We start from the raw sequence: 8,467 nt of genomic DNA on the forward strand, positions 1-8,467 counted from the left end.
ACACAGCAATTCTGTTCTTCCAGAAAATAGCACTCCTTACGCACCTTAACCAATCTAAAGGCTTAATGCTCTAATAAAATACTTTAGCAAACTTTTACAAAACAGTTGTTTAGGATGTTGGTTTAGTTTTGGTGGACTATTCTCTTAACAGAGTTTAATGCTCTAAAAAAACATACAAGGCTTCAATTTACTCAATTTAATCTATTCTGGGATTCTTAGTAAAAGACACCGTCTTAAAACTTGGCTACATGAGGCATCTTATATTAGAAGGCATCAATATTTCATTGGGAATGAGTCTGCTGTATGACTTTAAAATGTTACCTACGGTATAGGTTTTGGGACAGAGCCGATATGAGAAATGAAGAATGTCTGCAAAAAGAAAAACTCAATATCAAAAACACTTTGTAGTGAAGAATGAAAAGATAAAAGAGACGACACCCAAGTGGATTTACTGCACTCACGGACATCAAGGCATTCTTAAATTACCTGTCCACTCAGCTTTCAATAATTTCTAGGCGACACGTCGATCTTAAAGTGCAGCATGTGTCCGTATGAGAACAGAGAAAAGTTGAATGCTAAAGCAGCATATCAATAACAAGGCCCTGATGGAAACTCCAGACATTTTCCACATTTCTGTGCCGTTTCTGTGCGGGAAAAATTAAAGAAACAACTATGAATTGGTACTAGGTATATCAAAAGTGCTCACCTCTTTTCCAAATAGCCCAAAAGACTTGAACACAATTTGCTTATTATCATGAGGTGGTGTTGGTGGTAATGTCATTGGACCATTCTTCCATTTTTATGGCCATTCTTTCAATAGGATTCTATGGTGGTCTGTCAGTGGTTCTGCACCTCTACCTGGCCTTCTGCCCATGTGAGGGATGCTGGGAGATTTATACTCCCGTGCCAAGGTTTTGTGTGGCCATCAGGCAAAACATAACAAAGAGAGACAGGAAAACAAACACCAGTGGAAAACACTAAGTCTCACCTGCTCTTGGAGTGTCAATCCAATAATTGCCCTAAATATCTGAAAAGTCTCGTGCATCTAGAAAAACTCACGAGTCAGGGGTGGCACTTTAGAAGTGGGGACAGCAGGAATAATTGTAACTTTTTTACAGAAAACATTTAGATAAAAATACTTTGAAATTTTTATCTTAAGCATTTTGACATGCCAAAACTCATTAACCTTGGCAATTGAATTAATAACTTAAAGGGATAGTTCACAAAATTAACATTTTGTTATCATGTATTCACCCTCTTGTTGATCAAAACCAGTATGCGAATCTGTACATATTTTGAAAAATGTCTCAATGGCTTTGTCCATGCAATGGAAGTCAATGGAGGCCAATATCGTCTGGTTACCATCATTCAAAAACATCTTCTTTAGTTTTTTATGATGCTTTGCAAAAACAAAGGTCCGTTTAGGTCTAAAGATGTAATATTTATGGAGTGTTACAGACAGACATTTTATTAATCCCCTGTGAAATGCATAACATTTCTTCCCTATTCCCAGCTCATGGCTGAAAAAGTCAAATTCAGAAAGTCAATTTCCAACTCAAAGACTTGACTAAGATGGAATTTTAGGAATGAGCAAGGTAGGCAGGCGAGGGAAAGTAGAAGAGATGAAGAGAAAGTGGTGAGGCAGGAGAGAATTGATGTTCTGTACACTGCATGACTCCAAACATCAATCTGCTTTGGGAAAGAGAACGTTTGAACGGAGGTGCCAGGACCAGTATTCAAAATGTGCAGAGCTTCCGCAAATTCAGGCGCTGGAAGAAAAGCAATCAGTCAAAGCCTGAGAACAATCTCACACTCATCAGGTGTGACAGGAAGATATCTGGAGAGAGAGAGAGAGAGAGAATGAAAGGAATTCAATTGTTATTCTCTAAACCACATAACCTACTGTACATACATATTAGTATCAATAAATGTTGATCTATTCAATGAAAGATACTCAATTTATGAAATTACGACAGTTAAGTGTATAAAAGTTGTCACAGTAGTTTCGAGATAGCTTGATCCAAGCATTTTGGAGATGTTGCGCAACAGAATAAAACATTCACAAATAAGTAAATAATGACCAACCTTTCTTTTATAAGTGTACTGTTCCTTTAAGAGAGCAGTAGAATATTCAAAGACCATACTGAAAAATACAGTGGAGAAAATGTAGTGGACAAATACTGGAGATGAAAGTAGCAGCGAGAAAGGAAGGATTCCAAAAGTGAGATTTCATATTTCCCTTTCCTTCCCGCACTGGCCTCATTATAGCGTTAAATGTTGTCAGCCGCGGTAAAAAATACCTAAAGCGCAGTAAAAATGATTAAATCTGTCAAACCCAAGACAAAAACATCAAACAGGCGATACTGACTGCTATCAAGGAGTGCAGCCCGAAAGATGTGATATACAGATATTTAACAATAAAATATTACATTAAAAAAATTATAATTATAATGGACTATTAATAACATTTCTGCTTATTGCGGCAGAATTGGTGTAAATGATTTTACATTTATTTAAAGGAACAGTTTACCCAAAAATGAAAATTCTGTCATCATTTACTCCCTCGAGTTGTTCCAAATCGGTCTGAATTTCTTTATTCTGATAAACACAGAGAAGATATTTGGACGAATGCTTGTATCCAAACAGTTCTTGGACCCCATTGACCACCACAGTAGGGAAATTGATTTATACATTTATTTTGTTCTGTTAAACACAAAAGATGATATTTTGTAGAATGTAGGAAAGCAGTTTTGACTACCATTGTAAATTTTTTAAATGGTGACCAGAACTGTTTGGTTACAAGCATTCTTCCAAATATCTTCCTCTGTGTTCAACCAAACAAAGAAATGTATACAGATTTGGAACAACTTGAGGGTGACTAAATGACAGCATTTTCATTTTTGGGTGAACTGTTCCTTTAAAACAGAATTTAACTCTGTGCCGTTGAACAGTAACTGAAACACAGATATTAAGAAATATTTTAGTTTATCTGATTTTGACAGAATTTTGAGATATCGGCACTAATATACATGCAGTGTAAATATTTTTTCCCATCTAAAAAGTGTCTTGCCATCTTGTTTTTGATTTTTGTTTGTCATTCATCTCGCAGGTGTTTGGTTTAGTGCCTTGGTTTAGATCTCTACAGAGTAAATACATGTGACAAAGACTTCTGCACTGTAAAAAAAATCCCGTGAAAAAACAGGTAAAGCACTGGCAGAAAATTACCAGTACATTTTCCTTTATTTTACGGACATTTCCATTAATGCTACAATGCAGTGCATAATGTAAAATACAGGTAAAACAACTGTAAAAATGAACACAGAAAATTCCTTCATATTAATACAGTATATTGTGCGCTATTTTTATGGCTTTTTTTTAGAGTGTGGAAACCAGCATTGCAGAAAAATAGCAACAAAGAGACATATGTTCAGGAATCCAAAGCCGGTTCATTAGGCAAAGACACCTTTCATTTCTCAAGTTTAGCAGATCTAGCCTGGAAAAGCGGAGGAAACTCCTGTAAGCCTCTGTGTCAATAACATTGACGTCCAACAAAGAGGAAGTCGAGCACAAACGGAAAGATAATGATTTCAGGATACAGTCGAGAGAGAATCATACCAGATGCACAGAACCGCCTCTGTATTTGGGTGTTAGGTTCTCGCTCTTTATTATGTGGCGTTTGACAGATGAGTTTAATAAAGAGGCTTGTGGGTAATGACCCAGAGGAGGCCTCAATCTGACGGGTGTTATGGGGTAAAATCACAAGGTAGAGAAGGTCGTACGGGTCAAGTTCACTCCAGCCGCATGAGCGGGATTTAGCCCACACCATCAAGAAGAACGGTCACGGCGAGTCACAGAAGAGACATCCAATACAGCAAAAACAAGAATCAAACAATGATCAATAGTAGAGGATAATTGACAACTGGTTTACTTTGTCATTGAGTGACATGATAACTTGAACAAATATATTTGGCCAAGTCATTTTGAAAGCTAGATGATATTCTTAAAGTTTCCTTGACAGAAGGTTGACATTAAGAGATCATTCTACTTTAGACAGCCCGTCCTCGGGCTCAATACTCCATACACTTTCTTCACTCATCTAAATGCTTATTGATGAAGTCTGCATCAGAACTCAAACACACACACACACACACACACACAGTGGAGACCCGACAGACACTAGGAGACACTGCAAAAGCATCATCATGGTGTCAGAAACATTACCTATTCTCTTTTACTTCCTCTGTATCGACATCATTCCTTGAAAGAAGAATTGCTCTTCTCCCGGCCTCTCCGCTCGTCTCTGTACCTCGAACTGCAGGAGACAGTTATGACAGATTTTTAAGTTCTCTGATTTTTTTTCCGAACACACCCGCTGAAAGACGGTCATAAGGAAGTGTGCAGTGCATAAACTGAACTAAGCAGTGAGGACAATATTTAATATTTCAATGACAGTCAACATTTGAGCATATACAGTATAGTAGCTATTTAAAGAAACAGTTCACCCAAAAATCAAAATTCTGTCGTCATTTACTCACCCTCGAATTGTTCCAAATGTGTATAAATTTCTTTGTTCTGATGAACACAGAGAAAGATATTTGGAAGAATGCTTGTAACCAAACAGTTCTTGGCCACTTTTGTCTATAGTGGGAAAACTGACAATGGTAGTCAAAGTGCCCCAGAACTGTTTGCTTTCCTACATTCTTCAAAATACCTCTGTAACACAGTTCAATGTAGGGAAGGAAGGAGGCGGGAACCGGCATCATTCAAACAATAAACTTTTAATCGTGAAAGTAAATAAACAATAATAAAACAGTCCGGCAGCCCCTCGTGGCCGACTGCCGGCCAAACAAACTGACTCCACTTAACTTCCGGGCCCGGGTCCTCTCTCTCGATGGTCCGGTCGCTCGTCCTCTTATGCTCCCGAGCTCCCCCGTGAGGCATGCGGGGACCGGCGGTCGCACAGCTGACACTCGTTGCCACTTACGCCGCCGGCCCCGCCTTAGTCGCCCCACGGCTCTCGCCCCGCCTTCCTCGCTACAACCTCATTTTGTGTTCAACAGAACAAAGACATTTATAAAGCAATTTTACTTACTGTGGTAGTCAATGGTGGCCCAGAACTGTTTGGTTACAAGCATGCTTTACATTTTTGGGTGAACTGTTCCTTTAAAAGAGCCCATTTCAGGTCCTAAAAAGAAAAATCATAGCTTGTTTGTTACACAACAGGGTACGGATAGCCGTTATCACACTCAGATGAACCGCAAAAGAGCATGCGCATCAGTGTTTGTTTTAATCGAACCAAACATGACAAGTGTAAACACAACCTTAAAGAACACCGTTTATTGTGTTTTTGTTGGATTAGGAAAAAATTACTTGTGGGTTATTTCAATATCCCAAGAGATAATGTTAGCACTGAAGTTAATACACACAAATATTTGTATTAAATTTCCCAGTAATAAATTACCCAATTTTATGTATTTGTTATGCTTAAAAAGGCCACATTGTAGCATTAAAACTGTATTGAAATAAATTGCTAGCACAAAGTTTTAAAAACTCAAGTGCATATTAACACAACACACAAGCTTTTATTCCGCACCCTCTCCTGATTGATGTACTGAGTGAAATTGTATTCCCTCGCTGGGTTTGTTTGCTTTGTTCAATGTGCCTGTCATGGCAGTGAATAATCAAACAGAACAGAGGAAACCATTCAGAGTTATTCTACCGCTGAGATCAATAAAAACATTTCATCCAGCGGAATTGTGCCAAAGTCCTCCTGGAACCTCCGGGCGTAGTCTGAAATGACTAGTAATAATGCAGGTCCTGAAGCTTCGGATGTGAACTTCCAAACATCAAAGCGCGGTTGAAATGAAGTGAAGTGTTCACACCTGTTTATGTCAAACACAGAGCGGACTGAATGGACAAAACTGGATTTTCTCATATTCTGGGGTAAATGATAATGTTGGAAAACTCACCGTGATGCCAGGGCGTTGAAAAAGCTTTCAGGGTAGTTGTTATCGTGTTTCTAGGGTATTCTGGGAAGTTCCTAACTTGCCCAACTTTAAAGAGCCAAGTGACTATTACATTCTGGTCACAAGAAACATTTTCCCTCCTTCAAAGCAAGCTTTTTTATTAATCTGTTAATACTGTAAATCACAGTGACACACCTTGGGGATAATAATAAATAAAGCACTGGACAACATAAATGGCCATAATTTGTCAACGTCAAACAATCCCTGCCCCAAGATCGCTCAAGACAACCAGCTCTGACATACACAGTAGGTCAAAAAGTCTGAAATGTATTGGTCAGGGTGTTCAAACCCTGTTTTTCCATGTGCACTTTCAAGTCTGTGTTAAAGGGATAGTTCACCCAAAAATAAAAATGATGTCTTCGTTTACTCACCCTCTTGTCATTTCAAACCTGTATGACTTTCTTTCTTCTGCACAACACAAAAGAAGATATTTTGTAGAATGTCAATAACTGAACACCGGCGGTACTTATTAACTTGCATTGGTTTTGTGTCCATACAATGGGGAGGCTCAGAGATGATGTATTTAAGCGCCGCGCTGGTTCCCTCGGCCTAAAGCATATGCATTTTTCCCATACACTTTTGGAAGATCGCAAAAAATAAGCTCTGTGATACACAAAGGTTTATGATTTTTACACGTTTTGTCTATCAAGATCATCTTTACAAATTAACACAACATTTGTTACTTTTGAAGCCGAAATACAATCGACAGAAGTAAAAATATAACAAGATGCTATAAACAGACTACACTTAAGGTTGCTCGATATCAACGTCACCACCACCACGCCTCCGACAACTCTTTCAAACTTTATTAAAAATGGTAAGTAATTACTCCGTGTATGAATCCACATCTACGTTTTAAGAGATTTGTGCCCATGTTGCATTATTGGTGAGCTTTATATACGCGATGACGTCTAACGTCCCCGCCAAAGGAAGTAGTCGCTTTTAGCAACTTGTTAGCAACCTCCATTTTTAAGACACAATAAGGCTTTAAAAAATCACAAGCGGGTTATAATTGGTGTGTTTTATGTCATAGAATAAAACGTGAAAATATTTAGAGGTTTTGTTTACCACAGAACTTATTATTTTGGGCAATTTACCAAAAACCCGTTCAAAAAACCCACAGACTTTGGAGCGATGGAACCGGAAGTCCTAAAATGCTAACTCGCTTCCGGGTTTTGCATACAAAAATATGTCATCTCTGCTGCTCCCTAGAAGTCATGGGTACCGCTGGAATTTCTAGGTGAACTATTCCTTTAAGCTTTGAGCTTGTGAATGTGTATTTTCCCCTCTCATTTATTAGATGAGTGGATTTGCCTGTGGCGTTGACCATCAGACTGTTTGGTTTCCACTTTTAAGAATGTGATTTGTATTTAATTAAACTAAGCACACACATCCGACTCCAATTGGCTTGAATTGGTTTTGATTAGAAAAAATGACACTTGGCAAGAAACGGTCTACAACTCTCATAATTAGATGTGTCGTATGAATGACTGCTTTGTTTTTAATTGGCATTTGCCATTTCCTAAATTAAAATCAAGACTTCTTCACTCCGAACAGCGTATGGTGTGATTAACTCACGTTTGGACGCGGAGAACCGCGAGTGCCACTTGTTACAGGAAACAAATCGCACTCGCTCAAGCACAAAATAACTCCGGTTTCATACACCTCATAATGTATAGTGAGTCGACAAACCTCAGCTCATGCTGGCGCAAAACAGCAGCATCACTTGACTGCGTCCCGCGACCTCCAGCTGCCCTTCTGCATCACGACGGGCCGGCACTCTGCACCTGAGGCACATCAGACAGCGGGAGAAATGAAAACGTGTATCATCCATCCATGTAAAAGTCCTGACGGCCGTATGCCTACAGTTCCCATGAGCCCGTTTGTCACGCTGAAGGGAGGAGCTGCAAGGATATGAATTTTGATGAGAGCGGTCAGGCTACTGTGTGGAGCAGTGTTGGGTTACTCTGAAAAAGTAATTAATTACTAGTTACTAATTACATATTCAATAGTGTAATTAGATTACTGTACAAATTACTCTCTCCAAAAAGTATTTAATTACTAATTACTAATTACTTTCTATATCCAACATCAACCTTGATTAGAACTGATTCAAGGATAGACGTGAAACGGGTTATTTAATTAATTCAAATAAATAATATTAAACTACATAAAGTAGTATTATTAACTGACCAAAGTATTACAAATGTGAGAATTATACATTACAGCATACATTTTAAAGTTAGACTTGTAATTTTGATGTCATTTCCATTATTGAATATATTACACAAAGTATTTAGTTTAATTACATCAGAAGTAACTGTAATTAAATTACAGTAAAAACAAGAGTAATCCCTTACTTTACCTTTTCAATGGGAAAGTAATTAAATTACAGTAACTAATTACTTAGTAACTAGTTACACCCAACACTGGTGTGGAGC

General features: G+C 38.2%; 1 long non-coding RNA gene across 1 annotated transcript; it reads right to left on the minus strand.

Moving 5' to 3' along the window:
* Positions 1-1,519: 1,519 nt before the first annotated feature.
* On the minus strand, positions 1,520-7,811 carry LOC130552764 (uncharacterized). The gene is made up of 3 exons (XR_008962785.1): positions 7,719-7,811; positions 4,222-4,312; positions 1,520-1,837 (listed from the first exon to the last, which is right to left on the minus strand). It is a non-coding gene; the product is annotated as an uncharacterized LOC130552764 (long non-coding RNA).
* Between the last annotated feature and the right edge of the window lie 656 nt (positions 7,812-8,467).

The sequence above is a fragment of the Triplophysa rosa genome, linkage group LG4 (assembly GCF_024868665.1).
Source record: "Triplophysa rosa linkage group LG4, Trosa_1v2, whole genome shotgun sequence".
Lineage (NCBI taxonomy): Eukaryota > Metazoa > Chordata > Actinopteri > Cypriniformes > Nemacheilidae > Triplophysa > Triplophysa rosa.